Raw genomic sequence first — 24,306 nt, 5'->3', positions numbered from 1 at the left:
TGCCTCCTCGCCTCCCCTCCGGTCACTAAACGGCCCAGCGATTGGCTGTCGGCAGTCCCGGTTGCGTCGCCGCCGCCGATTGGCGGGCTGGGGGCTCCCGGCGGGAGGGGAGGAGGGCCGGAGGGTGGGGTCTCCCGTGGTTTTAAAGGGGCCGGCGCCTCTCTGCGGGATGGGGTGAGTCCTGGCGGCAGGTGCCGCGCTCCGTGGGGCGCGTTATCCCGCTTCCCAAATTAGCAGCCGGGCTATAAATAACCCCCGCCCTCCCCTGCCCATCCCCCTATGCGCGCGTAAGTCCCCGCTTCTCCCTCCCTCCCTCCCCCTCCCCTTCCCCCTCCCCGGTCGCGGCGGCCGTTGGGCTGGCGGCCCTCGGCGCGGGGGCGGCTCCTGCTGCCGGCGCCCCCCACCCGCCGCCCTTTCTGCGGGCGGCAGAGCCAGAGCGGGGCCGGGGCCGGCCGCTCCCCGCCGCGGGGCTCGGGGGCGGGTGGCTCCGTGGCGGGGCCCGGGCCCGGGCGCGGCGGGGAGGGCGGCTGAGGGCCGCGGGCGGCGGCGGCGGCGGCAGCTCCCGTCCGCCTGCCGTTAAGAGCGAAGTCAGGCCGCGCTGGCTGCTCGGCTCTTGTCCGAGCTGGCGGTGCGGCTCTGGCAGCCGTCGGGCTACCCCAGGGCCGAGCGTGGTGCCTGTGGCGGCGTTCCCCGGGCCCAGGTGGGCCTGGGGCCGGCTGGCTGCTGCGCAGGGCCGCTGCCTTCGGGAGGCTGCGTAAATGCGGTGTTTCAGTAAACCTTCCCTTCTGCTTCCTATTCTGCGGTGAAGTAGTTGTGGAAAAAGGCTGTTAATGCTTGCAGGTAAATGCAGAGGTGTTGCCAAATGGGCTGTTTTTCTTCTTAGCTGCTTATTTGATTTCTTGAGTGTTTTGTTCCAGAAGAGAGTTCCGTTCTTTAAGGAAAAGGTGGGAGCAGTGCCTGTGGATTGCTGTGCCCGAGAGGGAGGTCTCTGTGAGAAATCCAGAGAGGCCTATATGGAAACGTGGCAAGGAAGACTTCCTGTATTTTTTTTGGTTGTATAGTTAGGAGGTGCGTTTTAGGTAAATTTGTCCCAGGAACCAGAAGTGAAGTACACCTGGCTACAAAGTAGAAAAGTGACCATCATTCTGAGGTATTCCTTTGGGAACTGCTCTTCTGTTTGATGGAATGTTGATTTTTGCAAAGAAAGTTAACACAAAGCACACTCTTGCAAACATATAAAAATAAATTTAACTCTTGTCCAGTTCTACAAATACCATCTCCCTTCCCTTGCCATCTCAAAGTTGCCTATAATAAATTAACATAGGATCTAAAACTGTCCATTGAAACAAAAGGTGGTAAACCCAAAGTAGGTATTCTGCATTTACTGTCCTCTGTTTGGTGATAGCGTGAGGGTTTTTTTCTAATACTCCTGTTTGGAAGTGTAGATTGTTATGCTACTTCAGGTTAGCATTTGAAAGAAGTAGGCATTGTTTTCTGAGAAATACGGTTTAATTTCTGTTTTAGAAGTGATATAAGATCATTAGAGGGTAGGGAGTACTTGGACCTTACGTCTAATCACGTCAGCCCAGTTAGAATGACAGAAGAAAGGCAGTGAGATGCCTCTAATCCTTGTAATGCCTGAAGGACTGTCACTAAAAGAAAGAATATTATTTCCTTATTGTTGTTACAATATAAAATATGGGGATCGTTGTATAACAGTAGTACTTTTGAGCAGGTTGGATGGGGGGCAGCAGGATGGGTAAGATCATGGTTAATGCATTACAGCTCTTAACTGTCACAACACTGCACTGTTAATGTGTCCAGAATTTTGATTCTGAAAAATTTGTTTTTTAGTCTTAAAAATTAAAACCCTTGTAGAAAGGGAGAATGCTCAGTCATGAAAAAGGAAGGCTATCTTAAAGTGGTCTCGCTTGATTTTTTTTTTTTACCTACCAGTGTGTTTAAGTGATGCATTTAGTGAGTCTTAGGCATTTTTGCTAATAAAGAGTCAAATCCACTCCTGTAGTAATTTTATGTTAGGCAGGAATATGGTGCAATTAATTCACTGTAAAAAAAAAAAAAAAAAAAAATCCTTACTTCCATCTTATTTCATAAAAGTGTTAAGTTTCATTTTAGATAGCAGACCTTTTTGCCTTATGCTCCCATGAGTGTAGGTAATACAGATGGTAATAGTCATGTAAATGCTTATCCCATACATGAGAATATTGACAGAAAAAGGCTTCTGCTGTTTTTCAGTATGTACAAATGTTACTGGAGTACAGCTGCCGTGTTGTTACACAGATGTGACCCAGCAGATGAACTGCAGTGGGTAAAACAACTTTGTATATGGAAACATTGCAAGAAAACACTAGTGTACACAGCGCAAAATAAATGTTAAGTATTTCACGCTGCAGTGTAACGATTACTTTTTATTACATTTGGGCACTTGGAAAGCTAGATATTCTAAATAGTTTTTTTCAGAGGTGGAGGTTTAAATTAATGAGGACCAAATACACTTGTGAATAGGAGCTTCTGGGAGAGATCGGAATCTTTGTACCTTGCTAATGCACACAAATGATTTTTGGGTTAGAAGCGAAATAACCCCAGCTACAAGAAGATGAAGTGTATGACCATAATGAAAAATTAAAAAGGGAACAGTAAAATTCTTCCAACTATATCATGTTGATGTTCTAAAATTACTTTCCACACTTACAATTTGCGGTTTTGGTATAATTGATATTGGTGTATATATATATTTATTTTTTGTGGTAACACTAGGACTGACAATTTTCTTCACGATGCTGCTGGCAGCAACTTTTATGTTTTAGGGCTGCTTAGTGTGCTCCATTATAAGCCATAGAGAACAGAAGATTTACAATTTCCAGAACAGTAACCACCTGAATGAAATGTAAGCCGCCTGGCTCAGGCTTGGACTCATTTTGGTAAGCTGCAACAGGCAGTTTAGCTGTTTGAGGATATTAGGTAAAAGTAAGGTATATAGTTCTGTCTGTGTTATAATTTTTTCCTACTCCTGTGCTTTAATTCTTCTTTGGTTTGAAAGCAGATAGTAGTCATTTCAGTAAGACCTCTTGCCGTTGCTTGGACTGTACATTGTCATTTGTTTTATGTGAAGTTGCAGGCTGCTTGCTTGGATCTAGCGCTGTGAAACTCTGTTACGCATACTTCCAGGTTTAAATCTGTATCCCACGGTTGTCGCTTTTTAATGGTATCTACCTGAAATATTTTATACTAATTTAAACTAGGTCAACAGCATTAACTCATAGCCTTTTGGAGTGAGATGTATTGCACGTTTCAGGTGAAGGTTCAAGATCCTCTCTCATTCCACCATTATTTTAAGAAGAGTGGGGAGTAAAAGCAAGAGGCAACTGGGTGTCTGGCCTCATAATGATGGATTCTTAAACCTCAGGTTCCTGAGCTCGTGAAAGTCAGGAACCTCACAGTTGTGGTGTGATCTCGAGATGTAGGTTTGCACTCTCTCAAGCAAAGGAAGGAAGTAAACACAGTTATTCCTTATCATCAGTATGTATTCCCAACAGACATTTTCTTATTCCAAAGGGTGTAATGCATGTGCGTTGCAGCATCACACACAAAAAATGCTATTTTGTCTTTTAGCTGTGTTTTCAAGAAAAGCAGCAGCCCCTGTGCCTTGCACGGAGCTCTTATCTGATAGATGTGATCTCCGCCTGTTAGAGTGAGTTTCTCCAGAAGAGATTAGCAGATGAACGTAATTACTTCTGGCTACAAAGTAGGTACTTCAGTGGCTTGCGCCACCATCGTTGTCTACTGCTGGTTTTAGTAAGGACCCTTTGAGCTCCTCCGGCAGTGTGATCAGGCATTAAAGATCTAAGCTATGTTATGATTCATTTAAGATACTGCAGACTGTACTTTTTTCACGGTGGACTGGGGCTTCAGTAAAAGTGACTGTCAAGTCACTGCATCTCTGTGTTCTTTTGGAAAAAAAGAAATTCCTTTAACATTGCGTTTGGCATACTGATCGTTTTTAAAAAAGCTTTTGTTTGGACTAAAATGTTGTGCTTTATAAATTTGGCCATATGGAAAGGCAAGACAGTATAAAATATGTGTGTTTTTAAATCATCAATTAGAGAGTTAGAACTAAAACTATAAAACTTACTTGGTGCATCTTAATTGCTGTGAGTAATGGAAAAGCTTTGAAATGTAATCCTTGGGAACGCTTAATGATATGCTGACCAGTCAAGGTGCACTTGTTTTGAAACAAGTCTGAGCTGGTCCCTTCTGAGAACCTGGTATTCCCAGTGCCAAAGGTGGAGAAACAAATTCATTTCTATGAAAGTGAGTCATCCTGCAAAACCAGGGACAGGCTTCAAAGCATAACATTTTATGACAAGAGGCACTTCAAAATTAACAAAGCAAGGCCTAAATATGCTAAACCCAAAAGCTCAAGAGCAGAAGAGCACTGAAGTTTGGCCCAGGCCTAGCTGCTAACTGGTATTTAGAATTCTAACTTGCTAATTGACATTAGTTAAATTCCAAAGACCAAGTATGTAAGCTACAGATGCTGTCTCATGGACTCTCTTTTTGAGAGGCAGAGTCTTCTTCTAGTAGTTCTAGAGTTCCTAAGAGATGTTTTTCACTGCCTTACTTTGGACTTAAGATGCTTCTACTTTTTTTAATTTTAAGGCATTTCAGAAAACTATTTTTGGTTATTGGACTGGCCAGTTCAATGGACCACCTAGGTTCAATAGGGTATCAAAGTTTTCCATTTTGGCATTGTGAATCTTAATTGCAAACATGTTCCATGTATTTGTCCTGAATAATTTAAATAGAATTAAGCTGAGGTCATTGTGTCCTCGTTTACTGATTTTCTGTTAACTCTCCTTTACTATATTCATTAGTTAACAAGACTAAACTTGCGTTCTTTTTGCCTGTTATTCATCTTAGGAAAAAATCTGTCAGCTGTCATTTTGAAGGAGGACTGCCTCCTTCTATGATTAGCAATTGTTCTTCAGTCTAAATCTGAGAGAATAAATTCCATTCATATTGATACACTTTCTAGTGGTAACATTAAGACTTATCTTACAGAAATCTTTATTCATCTCTGAATCTTATGCAGATGGTTTCTAGTAGGGTCCCAGAAATACCCAGGTAGAACCATTTTTTCTCAAAAGTTGTGACTTAGAGGGTGCTTTATTCATAATGTCCCTTCTGTTCCTCCATTTTGTCTTGTCTTTATACAAGTATAGCTTAGCATGTTTGTGTTTCTTTCCTGAACATGAATGCTTCTGGTATAACTTACTATTCCACCGTGTTTCTGTTATCCCTGTAACGCCTCGTTTCATGTTTTAGGCCTTCATTTTTTGCTTAGGTTCCTTCTATTAATATTTATTTGATTTATTTTTTTAATCATCCACAGCACCTCAGCTGTATTAGGAATGGTCCTTCATTGCCTGGCTGCTGTTTTTAATTACTACTACTTTTTTTTAAAAAAACCCTTGTGACCGTCTACTCATTAACATACTCTTGGCTATTTCTATATCCTTTTTTTTCCCATTCGTCTATGCTAACCAAATGAACTGTGAATGTTATAGGAGCTTCTCCCAATTTCTGCCGTCATTTTTAGTTTAAATTTCTTCTGTAAATTTTGGTGGTGGTAGTTGCTGAAGATTCTTTCTCCAGATACTGTAGTAAAGTTCTGCCTCCAGAGGTGTTTTTCCCAATATATTTCAGTGGCTGAATTTCTTAAGATTATTCTAAATTGGAAGTGAGAGCTATTAATCTTTCAAACTAATTCTCCTTTTTAAGGTACTCTAAGCTGAAGAATGTGAGACTCTATTTAAATAACCTAGAGCATGGTATAGTTATTCTTGATCTGCTCCAGTAGTAATTTTGCATTGTCATTTGTTTCATTGAGAGGTCCAGTCATCACATTTTCTCTGGTTTTACTTCGTTGTGTTCCGTATGTCAGATCCACATCTTGGAGGAGCACCGTTCTCCAAAATCTGTTTCTTGGCTTTATCCCAGGACGGCCCTGTTGGCCTTCACACAATCTCCAGTCATAGAAACCTTGTCCTGTCTTCTGGTATCGGTCTAAATCTCTTGTTCTGAGGTTCACTCTGTTGCCTCCTCTTACTGCCTATGTCCTAACCAATTACCCCTCAAGATACATACCGGTTAGATAGTCCTGTGTTTGGTGTGATGACAGATCCTGGAGTCATACAGCTTTATAAGTTACATCACGCAATTGTGACCCTGGTTTTGTATGTACTGTTTTGTGTAAGGCATGGTATCAAGCTGAAACTTGTTACATTTAGGAAATTTTTCTGATGGGTCATCAAAATATTGGTGGCAACTGTTCAAAATGTGGCGGTTGTTACGGATCGAACTGAATTTTTCATGTGGTATGTTGCATTCCTATTCCAGGTTAAAGTCCTTGTCTCCCTTCATGCCACTGTACTTGAGTGCCCTACTTTTCAAGTGTTGTGACCTCTACCTTTCTATTGCTTGTACCTTTTAATGATGACCTATTTGTTTCTGTGCCTTCAAGCTTAGAGTTATTTATTCTTATCTAAATTAGTAATTGATAAAGCAGTATGTAGTTGGAGAAATGGTGTGTCTGGTGGTGAGCCGACATGAGAAACATGTTAAGGGATGGAGAGATACAGAAGCATGCGAGGAAGAAGTGTCATCAGTAGAGCTGAAGCACTCAGTCTGAGGAAGCAAGGCTGGAGTAAGTCGCATCGTTTTCCATCCAATGTACCTCAGAGAGGATGTAGTGAGTTGAGGTTACAGGACAACTATTCATGCAGGTATCTTGGGATGACTGTGGAATTCATTCCTCTAATGCAAATAGCTTAGTCCTTAAATTCTTTCTTACAAATCTTCTTTTGGGGTACTAATTTATGATTCTACTAGAACCGGAATGCTTGTGGTGCAGACATGGAAAAACAGGCTGAATAATAGACTTGATCTAGGAGAAACCTGGAGACAGAATGAATGGGGAGGGTGTTTTATATCCCCTTATTTTCTCCCTTTCAATATCTAAGCCTAGTTTTCACTTCTGCACAGTCTGTCACTTCAGGGCTATGTATCTCAGCTCACTCCAAATGTCATTTGGTGTCTTTGCGCACCTATGAGAGTGGTAGTTGTTAAATAGCATGGTCACAGTTTGACAGCTGATGTCAAAATATAGCTAAGTAGTATGTGGTGTGATGGGCGCACATGATGTTCCCGGTAGCTGTACTATAGAATTATTGCGCCAACATCTGTCTTCTAAGATTTCTCCTATTCCTTTTCGACACTGGTCTTGCCTTTCTTCTCATGCTTATTTCCCCTTACTCCTTCTGAAGCTGCCACAGGAAAACGAATGAGAAAATGAATGCATGTGATTGAGGAAGCTAAGGAGAGACAGCAACTGAGTGTGCATTGTACGTCATTTGGAGAATAGGACCCTGGGGTTGAGGACAACGACTCTGGGCAGCTGACCTTGGGGTAGAAGAATTTTGACATATTAGGGTCCTTTGTGTTAATGCAGTAAGGCAGTGAGAAGAGGGACAACCCGGGGCAATGACACTCAGTTCAGAAACACTATGTGATCCTCTTAAAAAAGCATGAGTACCTCACGGCAAAAAGCAGTATTTCTTTACAAACACAGTCTGGAAAATTCTGTAGAAGGTGGTAACGCTACAGCTGAAGGCTGCATTCAGACGACTTGCTATTGAAGGTAATGTTAAGTGTGTTCTTCAACCTGACCTATGAAGTCACATCCAACCCTTGATTTTTTTAGTTTTTACCTGAGCCAGTTTTCTTTCTGAACAGATATAGCAAATATAGAAGTATATGCAAATTCACTTCTGCAGAGGGTACAGCGTGCTCTGGTTTGGCATTGTCCACTCAGCGGCAATGTAAAGGGTTTTAATTCTTGAACTCACTGACTTGTGCAGATCTGGAGATACCTAGTTACTTCAGGGTGCTTCACTGTATGGCTCTCCTTCCCTTTTTGTACCGTCCCTGCTTAGCAAGGTTATTGCCAGTGCTGCTTTGAAACATCCTTCAGGGAAAGTAAGCGTGAATTATGGTACCATCGTGGACAATGTACGTAGGCTTCCTACGATAAGGAAATCTATTAAAAAAAATTTGTCCGCCTTCCTCCTATTCCTTCTTGGTATTGCCTACTTCCTATTTGTGGCTTCTGTAGGACTGGGAGAGTAATAATATACCGATCAGACGTTCTGCCTCATAACCTCTGAAGCAGAGTTCCTTCCTGTTGACGAAATCAGAAGAACGCCTGTGGTGTCGCTCCAGCTCACAAGTTCTTACTTGAGCAATGTTATCTAAAGCCAGTGGTGCTGAGTAGGCATGAATTCCAGGCAGAGTTTGGCCTCTTGAAGCATTTGCTGCAGTTACGGACCTTGAAGTTTGGCCTTTCCGATTTTCTAATGCTAGTGTCAGGAGTATTTGCTGTAAGAGCAACTAGGACGATGAGCTCTTTCACACGTGGTGTTTACGTCCGTATTGTTGGCTATTCAGGTCCACGCTGCATTTGTGAAAAGTGAAGTTAATGCACTGGCTGATGGACCAGACAGTGCCATGCTTCTGTTCAGGGTGTCTGGACTGCATAAAGGGTCTGTTGGATTCATGCTAAGGCCTGTTTGCTAGGGCCCAACCTTTCCATTTAGGAAACTCCACCTAAATTTTCTGCCGTGGGCATGCATGTAAACAAGAACTGCAGGTGAGTCTTGGCTGTGGCAAAGGTTTGGAATCAGGCTTAACCTTTGTTTCCCATATTATAATATGCATTGGTTGATTACCAATGAAAACAATGCGGAGGTGCTGCCTTTTTTTTAAAACCTAAAAAAGCTGTCCAACTTCTTTGAGAAGGTCCTCATAGGACACTGCCCATAACTGTTTTCATGTAATTGTATTTAAAAACTAAAACCCTTTAGGTGTTTTTTTGAGCTGTAAAGCTAGTAAAGAAGGCAGCGCTACTGAAGTCTTCAAATCTTTGTCTCTAAGGGGTTTTTACAAAGTTACTTTTTATTAGGAAAAAACCAGAAAGGCTTGCTGTGTGCAAGTCCTTGGGAATTATAATTACTAGCAGAAAAGGGGTCTTAAAGACATTCCTTGTTTTAAAAGCAGTACCATACATATCTCTACATGCTAAGAATCTGTTTTCAGGCACGTTTTTGTTTTACTAGGCTTTTTCAAATCATCTGAATGAAGATTTTTTAAATTCTATTTTTAATTAATAAAATTAATATTTGAAGTCAAATTAATTTCGTAGAACCAAAAATCATTGAACAAAATTGTTATTAATGCTTTCAGCTGAACTAAACTGTAGAATTTTATCAATGAACTCTCAGTGCTATACGCTTTGGCTCCAAATTAGCATTTTTAGGTTACCCAAAACTTTTTTTTAAGCAGCTGAAATTCATGTCATTTGTTTCCACCAAGGATGGTAGCGTATCTAAAAATACTCGAAATATTGCAACTTGTAAGAGGATCAAATCTTATCTTTTTCAAGGTGACCTTGCACTTACTTTTCTGGGGACGCCCCCGCCCACCCCGAGCGTGTAGTGGTTTACAACTTTAATATGACGGAAATCAACTGAGCTGTTAAAATTAATCAGTGGGTAAAACCTGTTTGTTTTTTTTTTTTTTACTTTTCTGTAACCCGAAACACACCTCCAACTTTTAACCGAAAGTCAACAGCTCAGGCACGTATAGGTTGCCACATCTACGGCTTTCTCAAAATTAAAAAAAAAAAAAAAAAAAAAAAAAAGGCAGCTAAACTTTTTAAAGGGACTGACTGTAAAAACGCGAGGCGAAGGATGGCGTTGGAGCTGGGGACTCATCATGTCAGGGCGGCGGTGCGTGTGCCCGGCCGCCGGGCTGCGGCATTGTCTCCCGGCGGAGCTGCGCGGCCGGGCCCCGCCGGCGCGGCGCGGCGGTGCGGTGCGGCGCGGCGGTGCGCGGTGCGGTGCCCAGCTCCGCGCCGCTCCGCTCCGCGCTCGCTCTCTTTCTCTTTCCCCCTCGCTCGCTCGCTCGCTCTCTCCCCCCTCCCTCCCTCGCTCTCTCGCTCTCCCTCTCTCTCTCTTACACTGCCAGCCCCTGATGTGATGGCGAAGAAACCCCGTTGACAAGGCACTGCTTTTTCATGACGGTGAGTTTCCCTTTGAGTGTATTATAATTTTGTGATAAAAATTTCAAGGAAAAAAAAAACACACAACCTCCTTCCTCCCTTCCTTCGGGGAGGGAAAAGAGAGGGGGGAAATCTATCTCCAGACAGACAGAAAAGAAAGAGGAGCAAATTAACAACCAGGAGTTGCCAAAACCAGGATATTAGGTTTCAGCCCAGAGAGCTATTGGCTCTGGGGCTATGTATATAAATATATATCTAGAGAGAGCGAGCGAGAGGGGAGACGAGGAGGAAGAAGAGGGATATTTTGTGGGTGGCTGTTGTTTGGGCAGATGTGGATTCACATGGAAATGAACTATATTTTTTTTTTTTCCGCGAGGCTGGTGGTGGTGGCTGCTGAGGGCACTTAAAAAAAAAAAAAAAAAAGTTGTTTCTTAAAATAAAGGCGCGGGGGGGGGGGGGGGGGGGGGATATGTGTGTAGAAGGGAGAGATAAGGTTTCAGGTCCAGGCTGATAGCTGCAGAGAGGGGAGAGGTTTGGGGTGGGTTTTTTTTTTTCTTGCTGATGCCATGCAAATTCAGGAGAGGAGGGAAGAAAAATCTCTTTTAATGACTCATTGATTGAGCCGGTTTAAAATTAGTTGTTGTTGTTGTCTTTTTTTTTTTTTTTTATTTTCCGCCCCCTTGATGGCCATCAAGAGAGGGATGGAAAGAGGAGAGGAGGGAGAGAGTGTGTGTGTATGTGTGAGTGTGAGAGAGAGAGTGAGAGGGAGAGAGGGGGATAGAGAGAGTGTGTGAGGGAGAAAGAAAAATAATCTTTTCAAATCTCCTCCCTCTTTTTTTTCCCCCCTCGTTTCTTTGCTTTTCTCTAAAGCTCTGTGGTCTGTGAAACACTCTTTCTTCCTCCTCGTCGGGAAAATGGAGACACTTCGTCTCTCTCCTGGCTGTGGAGCTGGGAAGGATTTTTCTTTTCTTTTTTCCTTTTTCACTCCTGGCTTGATTTTTTCCTTTCCCCCGTCCACTCGCCACCACCCTAATCTGGTCATTTCTTTGAGTTTGTGTCTCAGATTTGTGCCTTCTGGGGATTTATTTTTCACTCGTTTCCTCGTTTTCGGTGTCGCCACTAGATTTGATTTGATTTGTTTGGTTCTTTATTCGCAATTTCCTCTGAATTGTTCTGTGCCTCCTGCTTTTAACCAAGGAATGGAGACGGTGCTGCTTTTTGTGGGTGCGCGAAATGCTCGGGCGGTAGGTTTGGGCTAATGCGCTTTTTTTCTCCTTTTCGGGACCAAGTTTGCCGCTGTGTTTTGCTATTTTTTTTTTTTCCCTTTTGAAGAGAGAGTATTTAACTGTAACGGCTCTTTTTAAAACATAACAATAAACCGTCTCTTTCTGGAGTAACCCGTTTGGCTTTGCTGTAGTGGATGTCAGTCTGATCCTTTGTGCTGCTGCGATTGTTTTCCGTAAAAGAAACAATGTTTTATAAATAGTTTTTACTTGTGGCTTGAAACAGTAGTTGGTTTGTGGAGGGTTTCTTTTGAAATCCTCGCAGTTCACATTTATTGCGTTATGGGGGGGAGGGTGTGTGTTTCAGTAGTTAGGTTATACTTGTTTTTGTTCTTAATTGCAAAATTCACGTATAGATTATGGCAGCAAGCAGACGTAGTAATGTTAAAACCCGGGCAAAATTAAACGATGTATTGATGTATATGTTGTCTTAGAGCTGTTCCTAAATAATCACTGGGGGAAGGAAAGAGATGTGCAGGCCTTCGCTTGTCCCCGCACCCGCTCCTCGCTCCTCGGGGCTCGGCAGGACGGAACGAAGCCGGGTTTGAAGCAGAGGTCCTCCGGGGGTGGCCCCGGCCGTACCGGGGCTCAGCGGCCAGCTTCTGCCGTGCAGCTCTCGGGGCGAGTGGGAGTGGGAGAGCGCGGGGAAGATGGCGCTGCCTGGCTTCCTGCCAGCGTTTGTTGCGCAGTTTCACTCAGACTCTCCTCCCCCACGGGCGCCATTTTAAGGTCCTTTCTGCTGTGTCGCCGCGCCGAGTGGGGCGTTGCCGTCGCGCCGTGCTCGGGCCGTTTCTCTTTCTGTCTCAGAAGCGTTACTGTCTTGGGCCTTGAGATCTTCTCCGCGAAGTCCCAGAAGCTGCTTGCCTTTTTTTTTTTTTTTTTGTTCTTTTTCGCCCCATCTCTTTACTTCTTTAATAAATCGCTGTAAGGGGTTTCTCCTGTGTGTGCTTTGGGGAGAGAGGGGAAGGATTCTTGGCTCTGCGTGTGCAGGGGAGCCAGCAGGGTGGCTTGGTTGGGGCGCGGGTCTTTTCGGGAAGGCCCGTGTCAGTCGTGGGTCTGAATCGCCGCCTTCTCAGGCTTCCCCCATCTCCGGAGCGGTCTGGGCTGCGGTCCTGTGGGGTGTTGGACTGGTTTGGTTCGGAGGGGCCCCTGCCCCCAGCGTACAGCCTGTGCACGTCCCTACAGAGCTCGTGTGCCTGCCTCTAGCACAGGCGTTTTCTTGACATGAGGTGCATTCGGAGTGTAGAAGGGACAAAGATTTTGGAAGAACATCATCCTTTTCTGTTGAACCACGACCAAAAAATGCAACACGTCATTATAAAAGAAATCCAACTTTATAAAACGCTCTAGTGCAGCACATAGGGCAAAGTAATCGTCATTAAGAGCCTTCCATACCTTGAAAAGTGCTTGCAAAAATTTAAGGGCAAGTAACTTTTTGGTGGGTGGGCAGGTAACTCATTTTGTTGCTGTTACTCTCCTGTTTTTTTTGGTGTTTTTTTTTTTTTTTTTGGGGGGGTGTGTGTGATGTTACAGGGACGGACAACTAGCATCTTTCCAAGTTTTTATCACCCCTTTATGTCTCACAGGAAGCAGTGCCTTTTCCAAATTATTCAAATTTGGCAGCTCCACTTTAATATTCTTTTTTAAGCTTTATTTTGGTGCTGTTTTTTTTGTAGAGAGTGTTGAAAATGATCTCCTATTTTTTAATCAAAACTTTTTTCTTTTTCCACATTTCTGTGTAATCTGATCAGTGCTCATGAGGTTTGAGTTTAATACCAGCAACATCTGTATTCAGGAACAGCAAGTGTGCTGCCAGACCAACTCATGCTGCGCCAACTAAGGAGTGTGGAATGCTTGTTGAGTTCTTCATTTTGTGCCTTTTTTAATGCTTGTCTCTTGCTGGCTCCTGAAGGAACTAGGAGATTTTGTTTAGAATTCAGGATTAATTTTAAGGCTGTTTAAATTCTTTGCCTGATGGTGTTGAAGGGTTTTGCATGACATTTCTTGTGAAATACACATTTTTATTGCTTGGAATATGCTAAAAAAATCGTCTGGATCTAAACACTTTTTCTAGACTTTCATGGGGACAACCTTGTTAACATTTCAGCTTTTTCAACAATACACCTGCTAAAATTTTAGTTGTTTAAAAATCTGCTGAGTGTGGACTACAGTGTTTGTTCACATATTTCAGAAATTTTACTATTACATGAAAGACTTTCTTGAAGTGATTACTTTGCATTTTTGTTAACAGTAGTCTTGGAATCAAGATGGTGATTTTTTTTTTTAGTGGTAGTATATTTTTATACAATAAAATTTCTCTATTATGCATTAATGTCTGGCAAATTGTGTGTGGATTTTTTCATTCATTTGTGAAAATAATGAAGAAATGGCAAAAATGGGGTAAACCTGCCCAGTTTATATTCGCTCAGGGTGTAATACTTGCCAAATGACTGCATATATTCTCTGCTCTGACCTGCTTGTGTTAAAGCAAAATGTATTCTTGTCTCGAGATCTTTGGTGGATAGTATTTAAATATACTAGATGTCTTCTTTTTAGATGTATTTCTTTGCCTCTGTCTGAGCTTAAAAGTTTTTTCTTTCTGTGGTTGTTGCAAGCGGTGCTTTTTACTTCGCATAGCTTGTTCGCGTTGATGGAGGAGTGCGGAAGCTCACTGTGTGGGTAACACTAGCCCAGTTGTGCTTTCACTGGTGCTTCTTGGCTTGTTCACTGGTATGATACTCACGTATTTTAAGTGTGTTCTTACTTTGTTTGTAGATTGAGCACTTGCTTCTAAATGATACCTTCTATACCTGTATGTCTTGTATGTATGCCTGTATTGTTGAGTTGATAGTACCCTCAGTAGATGTGCGGCCTTAGGTGAGGTCAGTGCTACGTAGTTGTGCCCTTGACAGAGATGGTTCTACTGTAGCTAAATATTTAGGCATCTTATAGATGGGTGGGCTTTCTGCCCCCAGTGTGTGCTTTTCTAGTAGAGTTGATATATTTAGTTTAATTGTAGTGAGAGAAAAACCCCAAAGTCTAAGCTGCTTTTCTAGTCCTCCAAGGACACTTTTCCATGTCCATAAAGTTTTGCAACAGAGGTAAGTCCGTAGTCTAGAGTTGAAGAGCTTTGCGGGCATGGCTGCATTGCTGTGCTGCTCGGGCATTCATTGTACTCTAGCATTTTGCTGGTATACTTCCTGTCGGTTCCAGGAAAGTTCTATCTGCAGAAGTGTGCAGTTATGTCTTGAAATGTGGCTCTGATGGACAGTGATCATGGCTTTTCGTGCTGCATTAGGCTTGTGATAAGTCTAATGGCTGGCACTATGTAGCGTAGATGTAGCTGTGTGAGTGTTATCCCTGGCTAAGAATAGATGTAGACCAGGCATAAGAGTCTCTTTGATAATGTAGTTCATTGTGTTCAGAGAGTTGGCATAATTTCTTCTGGTTGTTCTGCTGGAATAAACTGCATCTGTGCTTGAAAGGTTTTTTTGTGGTGACGTGCCCGGTCCAGCATAGACACGGGGATTGTCCACAAAACCAAGCGTGTTTTGCTTTCTTACAGTAAAGTGGCAAGATTAATAAACTGTTCTAACGTTCGTTGTGACCTGCAACTGTTCTAGTTTGAAAGTGGGAACAAGCAGTATTGGTAAAGCCCTTGTTGCACCAATATGAATGCATGAACACCGGCCTGAACCGATGTTTTTTGAAGATCATCACATAGTTAAATGAGTATGTGTATCTTTATTTTCAAATATTCATTTGTCCCTGCTTTCATTGTTGAAAAAACAACTACTGTGTCTGTATTATTTTTCTTTGAGAATGGCTGAGGTATTAGACAAAATAAAAATTAACATGATTAACTAGCACAAATAGACTACCAAGTTTTTTAATTGCCTTTATTTTCTTGCACTAGTTTTAAAATGTTCTAGAGCTACTTCAATGTGACTTTGGGTAAGGGAATGCTTACCAAAATGAAAAGACAGCAAGCAGGCAGATTGCTGTCAAAACTTAGTACAGTAGCGTTTCTTTCATTGAAAATACTAAGAAAAGGTGGTAAAGTGAAGAGAGGGGAGTCCAGGGAGAAAGTTTCAGCTTTATTGCAGGAGACTGATCACGTTTGTAAGAGCTGATCCTATGCCTTGTCTCGGGTGGAACTTGCGGTAGTTTTACTGTGAACTTGATCTGAGTGAGGAATTTCAAGCTCTGGTGTTGAAGCTTGAATTTGAGATGTGTCAACTACAGAAAATATCTTAGCCCCACTGAAATAGCTGGCAAAATCTCCACTGGCTTCAGCAAGGCATTGGCTTCAACAAGGACAAGATTGGCGGTGTGAAGGATTTTCAATCTGGTTTTGGGGGTGTTGGTATGGACTGCGCTGCTGAATTAGTAACCTATCTGTCAATTCGTCACATTCAAATTTCAGTTGATTTTCCAAACATAATAACAAAAAGGAGTATAAATCTCCGCTCAGCTTTAATTATTGGCAGTTGTTAGCTGATGCTAGCTTGTGCGAACCATGCCTGTGACAAGATAACCAGTTGCTTGGTTTTTTTTTTTAAACTAGTATGGAATAGAGTGGCAATGAAAAGGTATTAATTGAGCATTGCTTTATAAAGTAATTGAGAAGTGATCAGTGGTAAAGGAAGTTACATTCTGTGAGTGCATAAGTATTTTTTCAGACTCTGGAAATTATATGCACAGAATCAGAAGTAGTGGTATTCTCTAGTAGAAACAAGGTAGAATCATCTGAAGAACTGAGTTGACATTTCTTGAAGTACTATGTTGTACAAATAACGTATGGCCTGTGTTACTGCATGCAGTAGTTTCTAGAAATACTTAAAGAGCATCTAACTTCATTTGGGCAGGTGAACGTTTCTTTCCTAAGGAACTGCTGCGATTACACCTCCTTCTTTTCCTCTTGGGATGAAACCAGGACCGTTCAAAATGCTTTATGAATATTGAGATTCCTGAAGAATTGTGTATGTGATGGAGCAGCTTAGAAGACAGAGCCCACAACAGGCCGTAGCATAGTGATGAGGGTAGTCATTGCTGGGGAAGTGGGCTGAGCCGAGTGCTCAACCTGGTGAATCCCGTGGGATAGGCAAGCATCCTGACTGCCAGGCTGCGAGTCACTCTGGGTTTTCTCTGTGTGGTTGAAACACATCTGTTTCCAGATGAAAGCCTGATCAAGATTTTGGTGTTGCCAAGAGCAGTTCTGGGTGCAGTAGGAAAAAATTGTATTGAATAAATTAGAAATTCGATGCTGAACATGTGTGTCTGAGGGAAACCAGGTTTTAGGCAGCTGCACTGCGGAGTCACGTGTGTGTTCGGTGTGCTTGACTGTGGATTAACCTTTACTATCATACATACTGTTAACAATTGAACTGCACTTTTCCATGCTTTTCTTAATATATTAAAATATCATTATAGTTTTTGGAAACTTGGTAAGTTACTACATTTGCCAAAATCAAACCAAGATTGTTTTTTTTGTGGTATACTAAATGGAAATAAGATTTTAAGAGTTGGATAAACAACCTATTGTGGGTTGTCTGTGCTTTAGTGTGTGGGTTTTATTTGCCCTTCTGTAAGCGAAGCTGCTACTTCACAACTGTGTAAAGATGTTGCCTGTCCTTGTAAGTGCCAGATCTTAGAAACCCTGAAGATGCATGAAGTCATACCTGGCGATTCACGAGAGGTAGCACTTTCATGTTTCGTTTCTTGTTGCAATTTTTCTGACTCCTGAATAGTTGCCATTTTTTGGAGTAGTTTTTTGTAGAGAGGTTTTGCATCGTTCTTCTGAATATTTAAAATTACAAATTTCTTCTCATATTCCGTTGCATACAGATGTCTTTGAAATACTGATGATTAAATTCAGTTCCACAGCTAATTTCAAACATTGTAAGTTCATGTTAAAAGCACCACTCGGAATCTTGGAATGGGAACATATTTTCAGATATATCTAAAGTTCACACTTGCATGTTGCACTGTGGTGCTAGATTAGAATCCCACATTTCTCACTTTGGTGGCTCTTTTTTAGAGCGCAATTCCTGGTAGATTTTGCAATGGTATAGTAGTTGCTTTTTGTTGATTTACTCTGGAAGAGAAAATATTCCTAAGGAGTAATTACATACTGTAGAATATAAGCACACCATAGTTTACAAATGAGTAGTTAAATCCTTGTGTCTTACAAAGTACTTTTTCAAAATTATTTCTGTTTCCTTACTACCGTTGCCCTGAAATGACAACTTTTTGGTAATTATGCCTTCTGTATTTTTCTTTAAGTAAAATTGAGAGTGAGATTTTAATTTGCAGTCATGTTTTTCAATATTTACTTCTTTTCCGTTGAATATTGTGTCATTATTCCACTGCACATAGTTTTTTTACAGTAAAGGGGGGGAGTGGAAATACCTCTTAATGTTCATTTTTTGTATTCCATCTGTGTAAAAATCAGTTTCTTGAAAAGAAGGCCTTGATGTGGTGAGCGGCTCTTAAGTTGATCATAAAACACATGCTTGGTTAGTTACAAACATCTCAACTTGTCCAGTTTGCAAGACACTAGATTGTTCAAAAGTAGCATGGATTTGGAGTTTTAAGAGTAAAAGACATGGTAATAAGGGTTTGAGTTTATACTCCTTTCTTGCACTCCTGCGTTGCAGAGAATGCAAATGAGGCCTGGTTGTCCCTGAGTGAGTTAGGTTAGTTTCCTTCAACGAATCCAAGGCTGCCTGTTCATTAGGAACCTGAGAGAGAACTGACAGTGTAAGGCAGGCAGTAGTTAGGGCACCTTAGCAACCTGAAGTGCGTACTGCTTCAATGGTACCTGTCGCCTAATATGTGGTAAAATGGCATCTTCCCTCCCCCTCCCAGTTCAGAAGCACACTGAGCAAAACGCTAGCACTGTGAAAATTAATGGGAGTCGCGGTGGAAGTTTGTGTGAGGGAAGGACTTCAACTCCAGGCGTTTGGCCTTTGCAGTCACTGTGGAATCACTTAGTGCTGCTGTGATCCTTTGATGTAGTTTAAGAAGGGCTGGGTGCTTGTATTTGATTAATGGAGTTATCTTACATCTGTATTCAAAAAGGATATGAAGGATAAAAACGTCATGAATTAGATGTAGCACACTCAGTTCAGTACAATACCATTCTCTACAGTAACTATTACAGTAACTTTGATGTCTTCTGTTTTTGTTGTTCTGATGATTATAGTGACAATGCATTTCTTCAGATATTCCATGGTGAAGTTACTGTTAATTTTGGGATTGTAGATTAAAATTCTGGAGAATGATGTAGAGCAGCACCACAGTACAGAAGACTGAAGAATGGCTCAGATACATTATAAAGCATGATGGAGGTGTCGTCAGAGTTTCTGCTGACTGGATGTGTACAAAGTCTTAGGAACTTGTGCGGATCAGCGGGCATATCTCGTAACTCAAACAGTAGCTGCTTCAGGTGCTACGTATGTTACTGTATGCAAGTTTGATTATCTCCACCTATAAAGCTGTAACTACAGCAGTCATTTCCTTGCTTTAAAGCATTGCTTTCCAAAGGTCACTGTTCACTCTCAGAAGCCATGGCCCAGCATGCTGCCAGTCAGGAATTGATCACATGTAGTTGCACGAAATTACGAGTCTGTATTTTTACAACAGTTCTGCAGGTAAATTTATTTACTTCTGGCTTACCAAGTTTTGATGTTGATCGTATCACACTTTTGGGAATTACTGCTCTAAATGTTGCTTTTCTAAACTAGCCACTTTCTTAGGTTTTTTACAAAATGTAAAATAATACTTTACAGCTTTGTCTTTGAAGTAATGTTAAGGTCGTATGAAATTATAAATGACTGAGAAAGGAAAATAATTCTCTTGTGACAAGCTTCAATATAAATCGAGTGAATTTAAAATCCAGTATTTACAGGGGTTTTGAATACTGCCATTTTTTAAGTTATAAAAATAATGTGCAGTATGTGAAGCATGTATGAATAGCTGGACTGTTTCTGGACGAATCCAGTTTTAATGACTCTGCAGGTTGTAGACCCTACATGTGTTGTGTGATCATATAGCATGGTGATTAAAAACTCGGGCCAGTAAGGACCACTAGAGCTTATCTGGCCCTACCCCCTCTGTAAGCAGAACTAGCGTTAAAGTTAGGACAGGTTGGTCAGGGCCATTTGAAAATTTCCAAAGAGGGTGATTCCACCCTCTTGCTTGAGTGTTCTTATTTGTGAACTTTTTTTCCTTATATCTAGTTGGGGTTTTATGTGTTTTTGCTTTGGCTGTTGCCTCGTGTCTTTGCTGTGCATTGATGGGAAGGGGCTGGCTCTGCTCCTCCTAGCACCCCTTTTAGCTAGTGGCAGACTGCAGGTAGAGCTCTGGTTAACGTTCTGTTGTTGAGGCTGAAGAGGTACAGTTCCCTCCAACTTTCTTGGGATCATGTGCCTGCAGGATTTGATTGGCACTCTACTGGACTCTTTCAAGTTTTGCCGTATTTCTTTTAAAGAAAGGGGGGTGGCTGTGTGTGTGCGTGTGGCAAAACTGGACACAGTATTTCAGATGGGAACTCACAAGTGCAGAGTGGAGCAGAATAATGGCTTCCATCAACCTGCTGCCTGCACTGCAGCTACCGTGAGAGTGGTGGCTGTAGTAACTGTACATGTGGGGCTGCAGTCTGACGATTGCTTTAAGCTGGCTGGAGCACTGCTGCCTTTCTCTGTGCTTAACTACCCAGCTCCTTCATTCCTATTCCCTCCCTTGTGCTGGCACTAGCACTCTTGTAGCCCTGTGGCAAGTCAGAACCAAATCAAGAAGCTAATCCAAGTTGGAACAGATCAGTGTATTTTGTCAGATCAATTTTCTGTTCCAGACGACTGTTCAAAGCCTTGAGCTGACTCTGGGAAGGTGGATGAGAGAGGTGCAGGACTGCTCTCTTCCTCTTTTGTTGGTCTTTGCTCTGTAGTAGGTGAGAGTGTTGAAAGGGAGGCAGAGGCTTTAAGGCCAAGTAATAACAGTCCCCCAGAGGACTGGCCTGCTTAGCTGGGATTTCCTTGTCAGTTTTATTACTTTCACCTTTTCTCATACTCTGTTTGGGAGCGTGCAATAAAGGGCATTCTGGTTATTTCCCAAAAGGGATAGGCAGCGCTGCTTCCACAAGTACATGTGACCCAAGTTGAGGTATATACTAGTTCACCAGTGCAGTAGCAGGGTTATGAAATAAAATAGTAGAGGCTTTGCTAATAATAAGTTACAGGGAATATCTGTGCTGGGTTGTGACTAACTAGTAAGGACTGCCCTTTGTAAATTCTAAGAATAGTTGGATGCACCAGCAGGGCTGAGTTTGGCCTGCTGCATCAAAAGAAATATGGCCAGCAGATCAAGAGAGGTAATTCTGCCCCTCTACTCTGCCCTGGTGAGACCTCACCTGACGTGCTGCATCCAGCTCTGGAGCCCCCAACACAAGAAGGATGTGGACCTGTTGGAACATGTTCAGAGGAAGGCCACGAAATTGATCAGAGGGCTGGAGCACCTCTCCTATGAGGACAGGCTGAGAGAGTTGGGGTTGTTCAGCCTGGAGAAGAGAAGGCTCCAGGGAAACCAGGCTTGCCAGAGAGGAGACTGGATGCGGCATATTGGTGCTCCTGGGTCAGTGCGCTGGTGTGTTCTTTCAGTCTTGACATCTCAGTTGAGGTGGGAGGTGGTGACACATGCAGCAGCAAAAACGCTAGGCTTGTTGATAACTTAGTAACGGTGGAAGAGACTTAGAATGGTCAGGTAGGAGTTGGAGCTTCTCCTCCCAAAACGGTGGCGGGATCATTAGCTCAGCTGAAGTGCAACTATACTAATGCAGGCAGCATGGGCAGTGAACGGGAGGAGTTGGAGACTGTTCTGCAGCAAGAAAACTATGATATAGCTGCTGTCATGGAAACCTGGTGGGATGACTCCCACACAACTGGAGCACTGCAATCAATGGCTACCAACTTTTCAGAAGGGATAGGTGAGAAAGAAGAGGTTGTGGGGTCGCCCTCTATATTAAGGAGACGCATGAATGCACACAAATTAATAACAGTGATGATAGAGTCGAGTCACTATGGGTAAGAATCAGAGGAAAGACAAACAAGGCTGATACTGTGGTGGGAATCTGTTACAGACCAGCCAACCAGGATGAAGAGGTGGATGGAATATTTTACAAGCAGTTGGGAGAAGGTTCATGATAGCTCCCCCTTGTTCTCTTGGGAGACTTTAATTTTCCAGGTATCTGCTGGAAATACAATATAGCAGAGAGGGAACAGTCCAAGAGGTTCCTGGAGTGTGTGGAAGATAACTTCCTGACACAACTGGTAAGGGAGCCAACCAGGCTCCTTGTGAACAGATGGGATCTTATGGAGGAAGTAAAGGTTGGAGGCTGTCTAGGGCATAGTCATCATGGAATGATAGAGTTTTCAATCCTTGGGGAAGTAAGGAGGGGGGTCAGCAAAACTGCTATCTTGGACTTCCAGAGGGCAGACTTTGGCCTGTTCAGGAGACTGATGGACAGAGTCCCTTGGGAGGCAGCCCTGAAGGGTAAAGGTGCCCAGGAGGGCTGGACGTACTTCAAGAAGGAAGTCCTAAAGGCGTAGGAGCAGGCTGTCATCGTGTGCCAAGAAACGAGTCAGTGGGGAAGAAGACCAGCCTGGCTGAATAGGGACCTTTGTCATGACCTTAGGAGCAAAAGGAGAGTTTATGGCCTTTGGACGAGGGGGCAGGTCTCATGAGGACTGTAGTGAGAAGTAGTGAGGGAGAAAATGAGGGGAATCAAAGCCCGATTAGAACTTAAACTAGCTACAACTGTTAAGGCCAGTAAAAAATGTTTCTATAAATACATCAACAACAAAAGGAGGGCTAGGAACAATCTTCCTCCTTTACTAGATAGAGGGGGAAACACAGTGACAAAAGGATGAGGAAAAGGCTGAGTTGCTTAATGCCTTCTTTGCCTCAGTTTTTAGTAGTAGAACTAGTTGTTCCCTAGACAACCAGCCCCTTGAGCTGGAAGGTGGGAGGGTGAGGGAGCACGGCACGGGGCAGAATGTGGCCTTCACGATTAAAGAGGAAGTAGTCAGTGACCTGCTACACCACTTAGATGCACACAAGTCTGTGGGGCCGGATGGGCTATATCCAAGAGTACTGAAAGAGTTGATGAATGTGCTCACCAAGCCTCTTTGCATCATCTACCAGAAGTCCTGGCTAACTGGGGAGGTCTCAGTGGACTGGAGAATAGCAAATGTGACACGCATCTACAAGAAAGGCCAAAAGGAGGATCTGGGAAACTACAGACCTGTCAGTCTGACCTCGGTGCCAGGGAAGATCATGGAGCGGATCATCTTGAGTGCCATCACGAGTCATTTGCAGAACAATCAGGTGATCAGGCCCAGTTAGCATGAGTTTATGAAAGGCAGATCCTGCTTAATGAACGTGATCTTCTTGTATGACAAGATGATGGGCCTGAAGGATGAGGAAAAGGCTGTGGATATTGTTTACTTACACCTCTGTAAAGCCTTCAACACTGTTTCCCACGGAATTCTAGTGAAGAAACAGGCTGCTTGTGGCATGGGTGAGCATATGCTCTGCCGGGTAAAACACTGGCTGGACAGCCAGGCCTGGAGAGTGGTGGTGATCAATGGAGTTAAATCCAGCTGGCGGACGGTCACAAGTGATGTTCTGCAGGGGTCAGTACTTGGGCCACTTCTGTTAATCACATTTACCAGTGATCTTGATGAAGGGATAGAATGCCCCCTTAGTAACTTTGCAGACCACACCAAGTTAGGTGTGAGTGTTGATCTGCTTGAGGGTAGGGAGGGTCTACAGAGGGGCTTGGACAGGCTGGATCAATGGGCCAAGGCCAGCTGTATGAGCTTCAACAAGGCCAAGTGCCAGGTTGTGCACTTGGGTCACAACAAGCCCATGCAGCACTACAGGCTTGGCTGGAAAGCTCTCTGGCAGAAAAGGACTGATTGATAAGTGTCTGAATATGAGTCCGTGGTGTGCCCAGGTGGCCAAAAAAGCCCATGGCATCCTGGCTTGTATTGGGAATAGTGTGGCCAGCAGGAGTAGGGAGGTGATCATCCTCCTGTACTTGGCATTGATGAGGCCACACCTCGAGTGCTGTATTCAGTTCTGGGCACCTCAATACAAGAAAGACATTGAGGTTCTGGAGAGAGCGCAGAGAAGGGCAACAAAGATGGTGAAAGGCCTAGAGAATTAAGTCTTAGGAGGAGCGGCTGAGGGAACTGGGACTATTTAGTCTTAAGAAAAGGAGGCTGAGGGGAGACCTTACTGCTCTCTACAACTACCTTAGCGGACATTGTAGAGAGGTAGGTGCTGGTCTCTTCTCACAGTAATAAATGATAGAACAAGAAGGAATGGACTCAAGCTGCACCAGGGTACGTATAGGTTTGACATTGGGAAAAAAATTTTCACTGAAAGGGTTGTCAGACATTGGAATAGGCTGCCCAGGGAGGTGGATGAATCACCATCCCTTAATGTATTGAAAGGTCATTTAGATGTGGTGCTTGGAGGTATGTTTTAGGGGTGTACTTGATAGAGTAGGGTTGATGGTTGGACTCTGATAATCTCAAAGGTTTTTTCCAACCTGAATGATTTTATCATTCTAGGGGGACCTTATAGTGACCTTCCAATACCTGAAAGGGGCCTATAAGAAGGCAGGGGAAGAGCTGTTCACAAGGGTTTGTAGCGATAGGACGAGGGGTAATGGTTTTAAGCTAGAAAAGTGTAGATTTAGGTTGGACATGAGGAAAAAGTTCTTTAATATGAGGATGGTGGATCACTGGAACAGGTTGCCCAGAGAGGTAGTGGAAGCCGCATCCCTGGAGACATTCAAAGTCAGGCTTGATGGGGCTC

General features: G+C 43.0%; 1 protein-coding gene across 2 annotated transcripts in view; it reads left to right on the top strand.

The window, feature by feature from the left end:
* The first annotated feature begins 161 nt into the window (after positions 1 to 161).
* BICRAL (BICRA like chromatin remodeling complex associated protein) overlaps positions 162 to 24,306 on the top strand; it is a 49,350-nt gene continuing 25,205 nt past the window's right edge. The window contains exon 1 of one of the 2 annotated variants that reach the window (XM_086461864.1): positions 162 to 174. The gene's annotated coding sequence lies outside the window, so the exon portion shown is untranslated. Of the gene's footprint in view, positions 175 to 10,126; positions 10,160 to 24,306 lie in introns of those variants that run through there. The other variant, XM_009960872.2, reaches the window with a different exon arrangement.

Source organism: Leptosomus discolor, chromosome 2, assembly GCF_034619465.1.
Source record: "Leptosomus discolor isolate bLepDis1 chromosome 2, bLepDis1.hap2, whole genome shotgun sequence".
Lineage (NCBI taxonomy): Eukaryota > Metazoa > Chordata > Aves > Leptosomiformes > Leptosomidae > Leptosomus > Leptosomus discolor.
The sequence above is the reverse complement of the archived record's forward strand: the minus strand, read 5'-3'. Positions and strand labels throughout refer to the sequence as shown.